Source organism: Heloderma suspectum, chromosome 1, assembly GCF_057233095.1.
Source record: "Heloderma suspectum isolate Gila_16-S chromosome 1, 16-S_ref, whole genome shotgun sequence".
NCBI classification, from domain to species: Eukaryota; Metazoa; Chordata; class Lepidosauria; order Squamata; family Helodermatidae; genus Heloderma; species Heloderma suspectum.
The window spans coordinates 298,605,964-298,621,916 of NC_139458.1; the positions used below are offsets into that span (position 1 = coordinate 298,605,964).

A 15,953-nucleotide genomic window follows, 5' to 3' on the forward strand; every position below is an offset into this window, starting at 1 on the left:
AACAGGCAGGCAAGCAATGGCATTTGCTACAAGAAAGCAAAGCTGCTTCCTTGCTCGCTCTTGCTAGTTCTAGACAGATTGACTCAGCATGGATCAGGCTTGTTCTGGGGGGGCGGGGAGCTGCCAGACCTACTATGCACTCCCCACGCCTGCAATCAAAAAATGTACTTAACCATTTACATAAGGGACACTTGGTCTGAAGCGAGGGAAGTCGTTCCTCGGCAAGTACATAGCGCATTATAGCGCTATGTTGGCATTACACACTGCCAATATGGCACCATTAACTTTTATTATAGCATATCTCTGATCTTTTCAAAAGTGGGATAAAGGGGGAAAAGGGCAGGAGATGTCCTGGAGGTTGACGATGTCGTGTAAATCGCTCATGTAAAGAAGCTCTGAAAGAGGCAAATTTCATGCTAGGGATCACTGGGAAAGAGACTGAAAATAAAACTGCTAGTATTGTAATGCCTTTATACAAATCTATGATGAAGCCACATTTGGAATGCTGTGTACAGTTTTCATTTCCCCATTTCTAAAAGGATATTGTAGAGCTGGAAAACTTGCAGAAAAGAGCAAGCGAAAGGATCAGATGGTTGGACCACCTTCTGTATGCGGAAAGGCTTTTGGGTTTATAAAAAAAGATGATTACGGGTGGGACATGATAGAGGTTTATGCACGGTGTGCTGAAAGTGAATAGAAAGAATCTTTTCTTCCTAGATTTAGAAGCCACACTGTGAAATTGATTGGCAGTATTGCCAGGACAACTGCAGAAGTGAAACCAACAAATATATTCACATTGTAAAAGAGCTGTTTTTATCTGGCAAGAATTGTAAAAATTTCCATAAGGATCTTCAGACACATGAAAGCTACTTGGAGCTGTGTTTTTGGACAAGTGTTGGGACTTTGTGTGTTGAACAGATTAGTTGTGCTACCTTGTCTTGGAATTGCTTACTGTCAAGAAATAGTTTCTTAGGTTTATGGATGATGTCATAAAATGTGGTTTGACTGGAGCAAGTTAAATGATTTTCCAAAGTGTTAAGTAACTTTTCTAAACTAGACGAAGTTTAAGGTTAACATATGAAATTACTGCAGTTGACGTTATATCAGTGAACATTGGGGTGTCAAAGAAGATTAAGCAATGAACAAGGAAAAGTCCAATATATTTCTGAGCTATCCCCCTCCTCTACAAAAGGAGGTTGTAATATAAAAGAGTTGTGACAGTTTTGCAATCACTATGGTGTATGTCAGGGCTGGGCCATGGGTTGTATTTTGAAGGGAGCCAGGGTTTTGGGACCAGAAACATGGGATGAAGCCAGTAATCAGGACTGAAGGATAAGTCAGGAGGCAAGACTGAGATGCAAGCCAGAAGTCAGGACTGAAGGACCAACCAATAGGCAGAACTGAAGAGAAAACCAATAGGCAGCAAGTCAGGACCAAAGTACAAGCAAAGGATACAGGAACATGCAAAAGCATAGGAAGACGTTGTTACTTGAGCAGGGCTTAACTGGAACAGGAAGCCATCTTATACTCCTTCCTGTCCAGAAAGCTGCAATAACCAGCCTGGTGGGCAGGATCAGTCCAAGGCCTGAGGATACTAACATGCCTAGCAGATGCTACAACATGCAGTTCAGTGGCTCACCACATGGGCCATCTGCACACAGACCTAAAGGTTCCCAGTGTGAGCCCTGGCAGTGTGTGACAATGCACCACCATTTTGCTTCAGCGAAATTGACACTTCTGTGCATTCTAAACTGTACAGATCAACTGGAGGAATCTTTTTTAAAAAATGAACTCATGTCTGAGCATGGAACCCATATACATGGCTGCCATAATTTTTAAGGTGGCATCACAGTGATTGCACAAATTGGCATGTATAGGCCCCAGGTACAGCCGCAGATTCATATAATTGTGGACTCTATGCCACCCCCATGGAGTGTGTTGGCCACACTGCGTGCTTCTGCAGATGTTTGTGTGGTAACCACTGAGCATTTTAACTGGCCCTATGGATCATTCATTTGGTCACTGACCCATGGTCGGTGCTGCTTCCAGCCCTCCACTTTTAACACAAAGATTTAGAGCCAAGCTACATGTTTGTCAGTCCCACGTGATGCATGTATTGCTTACTATATCACTTCAGATTGCAAGAGGGGATGACGATGAACATTTTAATGCTCCCACACATTTAAAACAACAACTCCTGCACATACAAAACTAGTATGTCATGAAGACACTTCTAGCCTAGCCTTCCCTCTGATATTCTACTTATGAATGAGCAAGGAATGTTGTTTCTTAAATATGAAGGAACATTTAAACATTTGATCTGCAGCCTGGACTGGGACTGTCCAGCAGCTGATAGGTCAAGTGGTGCTGCTGATTAAAACTTGCTTCTTAAGACGTATACAGACATTCTGCACAGAGGAGTTGCAGGTTTGCTTGCTTGAATCATGGTGGCTTTGTCCAGGTCCTGAAATTTTGCCAAAGCTAGTTCTTCGCTGTGAGATAAACACGTGACTCTTTCTTAGGACATGTCATGCACAGGCGCAGACATGCATTTAAAGCTGCATCTACTGAACTGTAATGAAAGACGTGGCACTCATGGAACACGATGGAACCATTTTCGCAAATTCCAGTTAACTGCTGGAATCAATGGTGTGTAATAATTTTACAGATGTTTCCTTTCATCATGATTTTAAAAGAAAGGGTTTAGGGATGTAAGTAAGCATCTGGAAGAGAGACATGGCTCCATCTCATCTGCTCTGAGGCAGGAATGCCTTCTTAATTGAACCTGGCTCAACACTATGCCTCTGCCATTACCCACACTGGTTTTTAGGATGGATAATAATATCTATGAACCATGGACACTTGGGGAAGAGATTCCTATGAGCAATGTATTTTGCATGAATGTGCTACACTGAAAGCCTGGGGGATTAACAGAGGTAACAGAGGTAAGAGGTATGTGAAGTTACAATGCGCACAACGTTTGGCAAGATAACAGTACAGGAGGTAGGGCAGAATTATAATTATGGAGTGCTTCACATTCCTCTCCTTGAACCTATCCCCCCACCCGCTCTCTCAGCCTCCACCAACCTGATGCCCTCCGGATATTTTGTATGACAACTCCCATCAATCCCAGCCAGCATGCCCAATGGTCAGGGATGATGGGAACTGTAGTCCAAAACAACACTTATTTCTACACTCCACTTTGAACATTGTATGTATTTTCTCTTGGCAGCTTTCGGTTACCATTTAATTCACTTCCATTATTACACACTATTTAATCCAGCCTAGCCATTGCAGAACTCTGTGCTGTTTATGATAAAGGCTAGTGTAGATTTTCCCATGCTCATTAGAACACACAATCTGGCCAAACTTGTGTATGATTGCTACAAACATAATGTGAATGGATGCAGACTGAACTATGTAATGTAGTAACTCTTCTGGCCTCTTGTAAACAATTTCCTCTTTCTTAACACAGAGCAGTTTTGGCATTTCTAGCTGCTCCTCCAAGTAATTGGCATTGTGTCAACTGCCGTGGTCATCTATCAAAATACAAGGGAGCTAACATATTTCCAATGCCAGGAGGAACACAGGCAGCACCCTCTTTCCTCAGGAATTAGTTGCAAATTGTAAACTCTGACTTTAAACCCTAGAAGAAATTATTATAAGGTAGCACACTCATGTTGTTTGGGCAAGCAGACAACAAGGTTGTTTAGATACAAACAGCACAAGGTTTGGCCTGCTGTTACTGTAGGAAGTGGTAGGGTTGGATGGTCACATTTTTAAAAAGTCTATTTCTTCAGTACAAGAGACTGTTGGAACACCTTGGACAACTATCTTCAACTTAAATTTGAAAATGGCTGATCTTGTTTCCATTGAGATCCTATTACTGATGTGTGCCCTAAGGAACTACCCTGCTCTCCACAGCTGCTTCATTTCCTCAGATTTACATAGACTAAGACGAAGAAAATAAGGGGGAACGCAAATAGCGTAGCGGGCGCTATTTGCGTTCCCCTTTCTTTTCTTCATCTTAGTCTACGTAAATATCGACGTAGACTAAGACGGCGAAAAATAAGGAACACAAATGGCGGCGGCCATAGCCGCTGCTATTTGCATACACGTTTTTGGGGGGTTTTTTACCCAGAGCCCTCCGCAGCCGGAAATTCGGCTGCGGACGGCCCTGGCCTGGGCCTGGCTGGCTGCTCCGCGGAGCTGCCGCGGAGCACAGCCGGCTCTCGAGGATTCCGGGGGGGAGGACTGGATCGCCTCCCCCCCGTTGAGGATTCTGGGGGGAGGGACGGAACACCTCCCCCCCCCATGAACAGAATCCATGAAAAGGTAAGTGACTTTCGTACATCCCTACCAGTATTATAGTCCTGCCCATGGGGTATGTAGCCTGGCCTTTGTGTGGGTGTTGCTCTGACCTCAGTGACCCAACCCTTTCCCTCCCTGTTTTCTGGAAGTGTCATCGCCGTTTTGGAGCAGGATGCCAAGGGAGCAACTTTTAAAACATCATTGAAAATAGGCACAGAACACAGCCCATGTCCCCAGTCAAGGGGTGTTTTCTCCCATTGTGCTGAATGAGGCTTGCTGTCTCAGTGACCTGGCCCTGATTAAGGGCCATGTCAGTGATTAAGGCCCTGACTCAGCCAGCTTCTCCCAGGACTGCCACCCCCTCCCAGCCCAATTGCGTCATCTTCCTGGGCTGTGGGCATAAAAGCTAGGCTCCTGCGGGGGCTGCCGGGCCACACCCTTCCTTGGAAGAGAGAGGAGAAGAACCCCAGCCAGGAACAACTGCAAGGTGGATGGAGAGGGAATCTGCTGCTTGCTGCTGCCTCTGCTTCTGCCTGTGGCACTCCTGATCCACCACATCACTGTGAGTGCTGCCTCTTCACAGAATTAAGGCCCTGACTCAGCAGCTTCTCCCAGGACTGCCACCCCCTCCCAGCTCAACTGCCTCATCTTCCGGGGCTGGGGGCATAAAAGTTAGGCTCCTGCAGGGGTGGGACAGCCACCGAAGAGGTGACACCAAAGAGGTTCGGGGAACACAAGGGTGAAGGCCTGCCCCTTGTCAACAGAGGGGTGGGGCTGTGTTGGGAGGGATGTGCTTCAAAAAAGGAAGGGGAAATGAAGGGACACAGGGAGTAGCCATCACAACTATACAGGGCAGAGGGAGATATGGTGCGGGGAGACAGTTGCGTGTTCAGGGGAGTGGGGACCATAACAGGGTCCTGGTTGCCCCCCAGCAGTCCCCCAATACAAATAACCTGGATAGCTTTGGCAGTAGTCCCCCTGGGTTGAAAATACAGTTGGTGAATGCCAGGTTGGCGAATGGTAAGAGAGCTACAATCCAGGACTTGATCCTGGGTGAGCATGCTGACCTGGCATGTATTACAGAGACCTGGTTGGATGAAACTGGGGGTGTTAATCTCTTTGTTCCCCAGGGTTTTCTGTAGTACAGTAGGCTAGACCTGGGAGGCAGGTGGGGGCAGAGCTGCAGTGGTCTATCGTGATACTATCCCCCTCACCAGGTGCCCTGGACCACAGTCTACTGAGTTTGAGCGTGTTTTCTTAAAAGTGGGTGCTCGGGACAGAATAGGGATTCTGTTGGTGTACCGCCCACCCCGCTGGCCAACCTTCCTGAGCTAGTCGGGGTGATCTTGTTCTGCTGGGAGACTTCAACATCCATGCTGAGGCTGCCCTGTCGGGAGTGGCTCAGGACTTCATGTCTTCCATGACAACCATGGGTCTGTCCCAAGTGGTTTCTGGCCCCACTCATACAGCAGGTCACACTCTAGACCTAGTTTTCTATGCTGAGCAGGATGATGGTGATCTGGGTGTGGAGGAACTTCCTGTAGTTCCACTGTCATGGACAGATCACTACCTGGTGGGGTTTAGACTCACTGGAACTCAGTGCCTCTGCAGGGGTGGGGGACTGATTAAGCTGGCCCGCCCCAGGAGGCTAATGGATCCGGATGGTTTCCTGACAGCTCTTGGATTTTCCTGCTGCCTTGGCAGGTGATTCTGTCGAAGCCCTGGCTGATCTTTGGAACAGGAAAATGGCTAGGGCGGTGGACACAATCACTCCTGAGCGTCCCCTCTCACAGAGTGGAGGCAAACCAGCACCCTGGTTCTCTAGGGAACTGGCAGCGATGAAGCGAATGAGACGGAGACTAGAGCGACGTTGGCGGAAAACTCGGAATGACTCCGATAGAACATGGGCTAGAGCTTATTTGAAAACCTATTCTGTGGCAGTGAGGACAGCAAAGAAGTCTTTCTTTTCTGCCACCATTGCATCTGCAGGGAGCCGGCCAGCTGGGCTGTTTCAAGTGTCCAGGGGCCTTCTACATCCTGGCCCATGTGATGAAAATTCTGACCACTCGACAGCCCGCTGTGAACAATTTGCTCAGCACTTTGCTGATAAAATCACTCGGATCCGTTCTGACTTGGATGCTGTAGTTGATGCAGATCCTGTGGATGATACTTTGGCTCCTGCTTGTTCAGTGCTGATGGATTCTTTTAAATTTGTGCAGCCTGAGGATTTGGACAGGATCCTTAGAGCGGTTAGAGCCACCACATGTATGCTGGATCCTTGCCCCTCCTGGCTTATTAAAGAGGCCAGAGGAGGACTGGCTGAGTGGATAACAGGAGTGGTTAATGCCTCTTTGGAACAAGGTATTGTTCCATTATGCTTAAAAGAGGCAGTTGTGAGACTTCTGTTGAAGAAGCCTTCCCTGAATTCCACCATACTAGATAACTATCATCCAGTCTCTAATGTACCATTTTTGGGCAAGGTATTAGAGCATGTGGTGACCTCCCAGCTCCAGGGGTTCCTGGATGAAATGGATTATCTTGATCCATTTCAATCTGGTTTCAGGCCTGGGTATGGGATGGAGACAGCTTTGGTCACCTTGGTGGATGACCTATGCCGGGAACTGGAGAGGGGGAGTGTGTCCCTGTTAGTTTTGCTGGACCTCTCAGTGGCATTCGATACCATTGACCATGGTATTCTTCTGGGACGCCTCGCTGGGATGGGACTTGGGGGTACTGTTTTACAGTGGCTCCATTCCTTCTTAGCAGGGTGAACTCAGAAGGTGGTGTTGGGGGATGCCTGTACGACTCCGTGGCTATTAGCTTGCGGGGTCCCTCAGGGTTCTGTTCTGTCCCCCATGCTATTTAATATCTACATGAAACCTCTGGGAGAGGTTGTCTGGAGTTTTGGAGTTCGGTGCCACCAATATGCTGAGGACACACAGCTCTATTACTCCTTTCCACCAGATTCCAAGGAAGCTGTTTCTGTCCTTAACCAGTGTTTGGCATCAGTAATGGACTGGATGAGGGAGAACAAATTGAAACTTAATACAGACAAGACAGAGGTGCTCCTGGTCAGTCAAAAGGCAGATCAGGGAATAGGGATTCAGCCTGTGTTGGATGGGGTTACACTCCCCCTGAACACCCAGGTTCGCAGTTTGGGGGTGCTCCTGGATTCAGCCCTAAGCCTGGATGCTCAGTTTTCAGCGGTGGCCAGGAGTGCTTTTGCACAGTTAAAACTAGTGTGCGAACTGCGCCTATTCCTGGAGATGTCTGATCTGGCCACGGTGACACATGCCTTAGTTACATCCTGTTTGGATTACTGCAATGTGCTCTACATGGGGCTGCCTGTGAAGAGTGTTTGGAAACTGCAGTTGGTTCAAAGAGCTGCTGCTAGACTGTTGACTGGGGCTGGTTACAGGGAGCATACAACTCCCTTGTTAAAACAGCTTCACTGGCTTCCAGTCTGTTTCCGGGCACAATTCAAAGTGCTGGCTATGACCTACAGTATAAAGCCCTATATGGTTCCAGTCCAGGTTATCTGAAAGACCGTATCCTCCCTTACAAACCTGCCCATATTCTGAGATCTTCTGACCTTCTCTCAGTCCCGCCACTGTCACTGGCATGTTTGGTGGGAACCCGGGAGAAGGCCTTCTTGGTGGCTGCCCCACAGCTGTGGAACACCCTTCCCAGGAAGGCTAGGATGGCTCCCTCCTTGATGTATTTCCGGAGGCAGACTAAAACATTCTTGTTCCAGCAGGCCTTTGGGACATAGTTGGAACCTGGGGGTAAGCTGCTAAAATGCTGTTTTAATGTTTTGATATAATTTAATTATATTGTTGTTTAATTTATATTTTAACTTTTGTATATTTTCATATGTTTTAATTGTATATGTTTTAATTTTTGTAAGCTACCTTGTGTCCCAGTACTGGGAAAAAGGTGGGGTATAATAATAATAATAATAATAACCATGACCATGGAAATAACAGAGAAACCCCTCAATTGATACAGCACATATCAAAGCTCAATTCCTTAAATGTGATTAAGCATGATCTGGAGGCTCCAGTTCATTGCCTTAGGATGTAACTCCTCCACAGCTTCCATATAGAGATCCTGTGTGTTAAAATGGGGGCTGGTTTTGGTCTTTTTCCCACAAGTAACCCATTAGTTTCTCCTCAGAATTAACTCCCATTGTGGTCAATGAAGCTTGCTTTGAATGCCCACATCAGAACTTACAGAGATTCCCCCTCAATTGAAATGGTACACGCCCAATTCCTTTAGTGCAATTAAGCGACCAAGTGGGATTACAAGGCCCTTAGGAAGAAAGGGTCAGGTCAATGAACTTCACAGCTTCAGTATACATATCCTGCGAGTTACAATGGGGGCTGGTTTCCCTCTTTGTGTTCTCCCCTCCCTTTCCCAGAACAAGGATATGGGTGTCTACTTGGAAGTAACTCCCATTGTGCTCAATGAGGCTTGCTCCTGAAATGCAGGTGCATCTGGACTTTCAGGGGAAAGGAGAAAGTGGGGGAGAGGGGGGAAGCCTCTCTTCATGGCAAAGCTGATTCCTTTTTAAAAATCTGGTACTCCTCCATTAGCTTCTCCTTCCGTTGTCCTGGAAACATGACTGAGGATGCGGGAACACTGATGAGGTAATCAGGCCCAACCCAGACTCCACTCAGACTCCACCCAACCATCAAGAAAATAATTCAATCAGAGCTCAGTGGAAACAGCACAGAGCCCCAGGCTACAGTGATGATAAGCTGGGTGTTTAAGGGCTGTGGAAACAGGAAAAGGAGAAGATGCAATTGCGGAAACATCGCAACAAAGTTGCAAACAAAGTGAAGCTGATAGTGTGGAAACATGACCCTGGGCACAATTATAGAGCCCTACAAGACTTGGGACCGGGTTACCTGAAACATTGTGTTCTCCCATACAAGCCTGCCTGGGTTTTAAGGTTTGGGGGAGGGGCAATTTTGGGGGAGGGGCCCTTCTTTCTGTCCCTCCAATATCTGTGGCTCGGAACTTGAGAGAGGGTCTTCTTGGTGGCTGCTCCCAGGCTCTGAACTCCTTGCCAAGGGAAGCCTGTCTAGCCTAAGACATTTTTTGGACTCATGGGCTAACTGTTATAGCCACTGTACATTTTTGTCAATGCTGCTGTTTTTATCAGCTTTATTGATGTTGTATCTACCTGTTTTATGTTTTGATTGTTATTTTGTATTTTATTTTGTATTTTACTATTAGCCACTTTGAGCATGATCTCATGGAAAAGTAGGATACAAAGACAAATTTAACAAACAATGTGCAGCATTTTAACATTCCTAGTTGCGTGATAATAATAATAATGCAACAAGTGAATATCTTCAGACTCTATTACTGTGTAAGCCTCACCAAGATTAATGAAGTTTGCATAGGAATGGTGCATAACTGTGCTCAGTACTGTTTGTTCTAGATATCTAGAGCCAACTACGTGGCCAGGAAAAAGAGGATCTGGATGTACATTATGGTGCTCATCTGGTCGCTACTGAACTTGGTGGATGCATCTGCTACATGTGGGGCAGGGGTGTGTGTGTGTGTGTGTGTGTGTCTTTTAACGGGATGATGAGACTCAACATAGAACCAGACTTCTATGAATGTGCATTACATGGAACCATCCTGGCTGCTCAATGCACATTTTCAAAACAAAACAAACATTTCTTGCAATGGGTCAAAGAAACTTAGCAGTCCATGTTTTTTTTGGTCCCATTTTCTGTCCTAGTTGGAAATAAGTTCCTGGAGCTCAGCACCAGTCTGACAAGGGAAGATGGGGCTGAGCCCTGGAATGCCATGGCTCAGATGAAGGGAAGAGATGCTTGGTGGGAAGTGACTATCATCGAGATTAGCATTTCATAGAATCATAGAACAGTAGGGTTGGAAGGGGCCTACAAGGCCATCGAGTCCAACCCCCTGCTCAATGCAGGAATCCAAGTCAGACAGAGCATCCCTGACAGATGGCTGTCCAGCCTCATCTTGAATGCCTCCAGTGTGGGAGAACCCACCACCTCCTTAGGTAATTGGTTCCATTCCACCTGCCTTGCCGCACCTTTCTGTCCTGGAACCTGACACAACCTTCTGCCTGGAAGATGGTGCTGGCGGGGTTGTTGGCAGGAGAGAGACACGGAGTAACATCAAGGCAGTGAGTGTGTGTGGGGGTTGAAGGAAGACTGTTAATCTGTAGCTGAAACTTAACCAGAGAGTCTTTATTAGGCTCATACGTATTAATCATGGCCATTACCTTATCAATACATTTCCCAACCAAAATCAAAAAGCTACCGTCAGAATCAATAACCACCTGTTGAGCTGAAAAGAAAAGTTGCTGATGGATTAAAACAGACCTCCCTGGCCCACTCCCTTCTCAAAGAATGTTCATCCACGGCCATCAAATGAGTTCCTTGTAAAAAGGCCACAATGGTGTTAAGTGCTTCTCAGGTGAAAGATGGGGAAGGGACTGAGAGAGGAGACCCAGGCGTGAGGTGGGAGGAAGGCTGCCACAAGTGACGGGGTGGAGACCTCCCATGTTGCCTTCTTAGAAGCCCTACTCAGGCATTCCTCCATGGAGTAGCATGGAAGGAGAGGGTGGGGCCACATCTGTTGGCCCTGGCCCTGCCCTTGGATGCCCCCCACCTGAGCCTCCCGTAAGGGTAGCCTGCTGTACATGTGTACAGCAACCACAGGGGAGCTTATGCATGTACATTCCCTCCAGTGCGTACATGGGGAGGGAGACAGAGCCAGTGGGGATGCTGGGATGGGGCCAGTGGGTGCAGCCCTGTTCTCCTTCACACACAATTATAACCATGTGGAGAGGAATGCCCTAACAGGGCGAGAGTGCAATGGGGATCTATTTCGCTTTGTATATTGCATTTTCTCCCTGCGTTAGGCTGCATTTTCCTCTCCTGACTGCTTTTAAGATACTGGGCTAGTTCAATTTATGTGTATTGCTTTATACAGTTGCTTTAGTTTGTATGTCTGTATGGCGGGATCCATATCGCTGTGTTGATATTTGTTAGCATAATTGTTCATATTATGTTTTGAATTGCCATAGTTATTTGATATGTTGCGAGCCTCTTTGGGCACCATCTTGTGGAAAAGCCACACACGAATTAATCAACGATTGTATGAATGGAATTTAGCCCTAGGATGGATGATCTGCATCCTAATCAAGGCCACTACATTGTGTAGAACAGATTAGATAATTTCTGTGGAAGTTGGACAAGCATCAAGTCTCATGATCAGCATCTAATGTATCTAAGCTGCCTTGAGTGCCGGTTTTGGTAGAAAGACAAGGTAAAAGTCAAATAAATAACTAAATAAATAAGGGCTATATGTATTGTGTTTATTAGGATCATTGCTGTGCAGGGAACATGATTTATCATTATTACAGTCCACTGGTGCCATACTAATTATCAATATCCTACACAAGGAAGCCCTAATATTAATGTATTTCTGCCGGGTCTGTATTGGATAAACTGTTGGAGATTCAAATGCTGTATGCACTAATTTTGTTTTTGAAAGGGAACACCAGCTATTTTCTTAGCTTACTGGAACCTTCAAAGGAGAAAAATACCTCATTGCAATTGGAAACAGGTTCATGAATGGGCAGAATCAGAACAAGATAGCAACACTTATAGTTTCAAGGCCAACGCTGATTGTAATATTCCTATCATGATTAAAAGGCCAAGTTCCATTCTAAGTCATAACAGCATCTTTTCAGAGGAACACTGAAGTTGTAATTTGCAGCCTAGTTTGCCAGCCAAGAGTTCAGTAGGATGGAACAGTGAAGGGAATGGCAAATCCAGTGTATACAGGGCCCTCTGTTGTGTTCATGTTTTACAGTACACGATAAAAATAAACAAAGATTGATGTTAGTAAGGGATTATCAGGAATATGCAAATAAGCCTCTGAAAAGCTATAGTTTAGGGATCAAGCTGTTAGAATGAAAGGCTAATGAGATAGATATTTGGATTGTTAATTAAGATAACACAGCAGTGTAGATATAATACGGCATTTTTTTCTCTGACAGACAAGGTTGCTGTACCCTGTCCAAGACAGGGCCTCCATCCTTCAAGTGCTTTGTAGTCATGCATTTGAGAAGTGCAGTCCATCACTGCAACTCTGAGATGGGCAAAACTATGCCTGCATGAATGAAGGCTGCTTAGCGGTAAAGAAGGGTGCTTATAGGAGTTTTTGTGGGAGCTTATAGGAGCACCATTAGAGGACAAATGACCTGATTCAGCAAGAGCTATTCCCACTCGGAAGCAGGCTTACATGCAACCAATGGAGATTAGGGTGGCCTCTTACATATCGCCCAGAAAGAGGAAATGCACCACCCAGAAAGAGGACAGCAATCTGCATAACATTTGCATATGCTGCTTTATATGTATAGGTCTGCATTTAGAAATAATTGCTATGATTTAATTAGACAGACTATCTCACCATAGTGGAGAAGGCTGACTGGGGCTGAAACTACACATAGCAGCTTTGCCATTATCATGCTGCAGTGATAACTATTGGTGTCATGTGCACCAATAGTTATCATTGCAGTATGATAACAGTAAAACTGCTATGTGTAGATTTCCCCTAGGTGACATATGTGCCTACTCAGTCTGCTGTCCAGATGCTAACTGTTGCTGGAAATTTCAAAGCCCCTGCTCTTCCTCCTTATGGTTCTTTATCTTTAAACTGGACTTGGACAGGACAGCCCATCAAATAGAGGACACCTTCAAATAGAGGACTATTCTCTGACAGCTTTCTAAAACAGAGGACTGTCCTCCTGGCCTCCTAGGAACAAATGAAGATATGCATTTACATTGTGATACTTATTGGACCCTTTCAACTAGATGGATGCATCTTTTGATGAAATGGGGCTGAGTGTCCCCATTTGGAGCTAGTTTGTGTAGCTGGCTTGTTGGGCTGATATGAATCAGAGGATCAGAGAAATGCATCCACACAGACACACATCTTGGGAAGTCCAGGCCTTCCCTTACAGTGCTCTAAGAATTTAGTAGGCTAGCTTTCCTCCATACAGAGAGTCCTTTACAGGAATTGCACAGCAATGCTTTTTTCCACAGGAGCTTTTTTTTTTTTTTAAATCCTTCCAGTTGAAAGGCATAACTCTAGATGTCTGTCCTGTGATTAAATAACGAAAAGTGAATTTCAGTCAATGATCTCTGATCTAAATAATCATCGTCTGGCAGGCAGCTTGTTGGTGTTTCCCAGCTGGGAGAAATCTTGGAGAATGCTTGGCAATTACTCTCTTTTGGTTCCCTCATAAAGCTAAAATGTTTTTAAATGGAGAGTGCTAGACTTTAAGAATCATTTGATGGGCTGCTGTTCATATGCTTAGTCATGTAACTCAGTCATGAAAGTTCAGTGCACACAGCTGAAGTTTGCTAAACTTTGAGAAAAGGACATTCCATGGCCTACAGCCTTTTGGGTTCTGGAACATACACAAGATCAGCAAGAGGTCATCAGGGACATTAAGCAGCTGAGCTAGTTGTTGGAATGTTTGCAGTCAGTCAACCTACTCAGAAAAATAGCTCCACAGAACTCTCCCTCAACTAAATAGGATACATATTGCCCACATCTTTTGAACACCAGACCAGTATATGTTGCTCTAGTTTAATTCATTCAAATCTCCAGAAGCCCTTTATTTGTTTCAATCCTAGACGAGGATGATTATTCAGATTAGGTATGGTGACTTTCATACTCCAGAGAACCACAAGCGATAAAATGGAGGTCTCTAGTGTGATATCTGTGGGCACCAATGTGCCTGGTGACATCTCCTTTAAATGCCTGCCAGGTTCTTTCTGCCTCCTGATTTTTTTTACATTTTAAAAAGTGTTTTTCATAATTAATTTAAAACAAATTAATTGGGAGGTCAAACAGCATTTCAGTTTGAAGCACACCCAGAAAAAAGAATGGGAATCATAGAATCATAGAATAGTAGGGTTGGAAGGGGCCTACAAGGCCATTGGTTGTGGGTAGGATCCTGTGGGGCTAGAGGGCTTGGGAGAGGAGTAGGGCGGAGGTGGTATTCTCCTTCTTGTGTGAGTCTGTATCTGTCTGTGCATTTTGCCTGGTTTTCATTAGTCTTGATTTGGTGTGCTGTGCATTAGCTGATTTGTTGGTTTAGGTGTGAGGTGCGCTTTGTGTGTGTGTGTGTTTGATTGTGTGTGTTTCACCAGTTTACCTGCTGTGAAATAGTATTTTGTTGTGTTTGTGGGGACAAGTGACTTGGCATTTGGAGCTCAGACCCCATGTCTGCCTTGTACTCAGTTTCTTTGCCACATTATTTGTCTGTGTGGCTCATCAGTTTGCCTTCCATGAACTGGGCACTGGAGCACAAAACTGTGGGTACAAAAGAGTGGTTTTGTATTTTGGACCTCATATTCTATCTCTGCCTTGTATTCGGATTTTGGGGCAAATTGCTTTTCTTGTAGCTTCATCAGTTTGCCTTCTGGGAAGTGGGTGCTTTGTGACTGGCCACACCCACTACAGCAGCCATTTTGTTTGAGCATTCATGATATGCTCTCAAATTTGAAATGTACCTACTGACCCAAATAGGTTGGGAACCCTTGCAATAAAAAGTAGAACTATTAATGGGCAGTTTTCATTTTCCTCTTACACCTTTTCTTGGCTCTTTGATGAAGCATTCTAGCATTAGTCTAACCTTACCATCAACCCTCAACACATAAAAAATTGGTAGTTTTCTTCATTTAAATACAGAATAAAAAGCAGTAAATTAATGTCAGACAAATGGATTCAAAGGAAGAAGAAAACTACACAGCAGCACAGACCTTAAAAAGGTGAATGAACAAGGAAGTCATAATTCAGTTAACTTCAGAAAAACTTACAGGTATGATGTGATATGTATGTCCTACCAAAACAGCATATGTGGCCTGGCAATCTAACAGAAAAGTCTGTGTGTGTGTGTGTGTGTGTGTGTGCGCGCGCGCATGCGCGCGCACATGGAATATAAGTGGAAGTCATTCTATGCAATAATTAGAGGAAGACAGGACAAATGCCCACACAATGTGACTTTCCCCCATCCTTTGCAACCCTTATGTGTTGAGATCTGAGATTTACTCCATCCTAGAAAATGTTAGCTTTTTGATTATTCTCTAGAATATTGTCATTTCAAATAACATAAAAACATAAGAAAAGTCTTGTTGGATCATACTAAAAGGCTATCTAGTCTAGCATCCTGCTTCCCACAGGGGCTAACCAGATATCTCTGGAAAACCCATGAGCAGGACATCAGGGCAATAGGCCCTTTCCTTTGCTGTTCTCCAGCATTTGGTATACAGAGGCTGATCCTGGAGTTAGTACTAGCCATCAGGACTAATAGACATTGAAAGCCTTATCCTCTTTGAATGTGTCTAATCTCCATTTAAAACCATTTAAGATAGTGGACATCACCACATCTTGATGAAGCGAATTCCATAATAACTATGCACTGTATGAAGAAATAATTCTTTTGTCTGTCCTGAATCGCCCACCATTGAGCTTCATTGGATGACCCTGGATTATAGTATTGTCAGAGGGAGAAAAATGTTTATCTATCCACTTTCTCCACACTATGCATAATGTTATGTAGTTCTGTCATG

The 15,953-nt window shown here is 45.0% G+C and overlaps 1 pseudogene; it reads left to right on the top strand.

The window, feature by feature from the left end:
- The first annotated feature begins 2,854 nt into the window (after positions 1 to 2,854).
- The window catches only part of LOC146359268 (uncharacterized), a 94,590-nt pseudogene continuing 81,491 nt past the window's right edge, over positions 2,855 to 15,953 (top strand).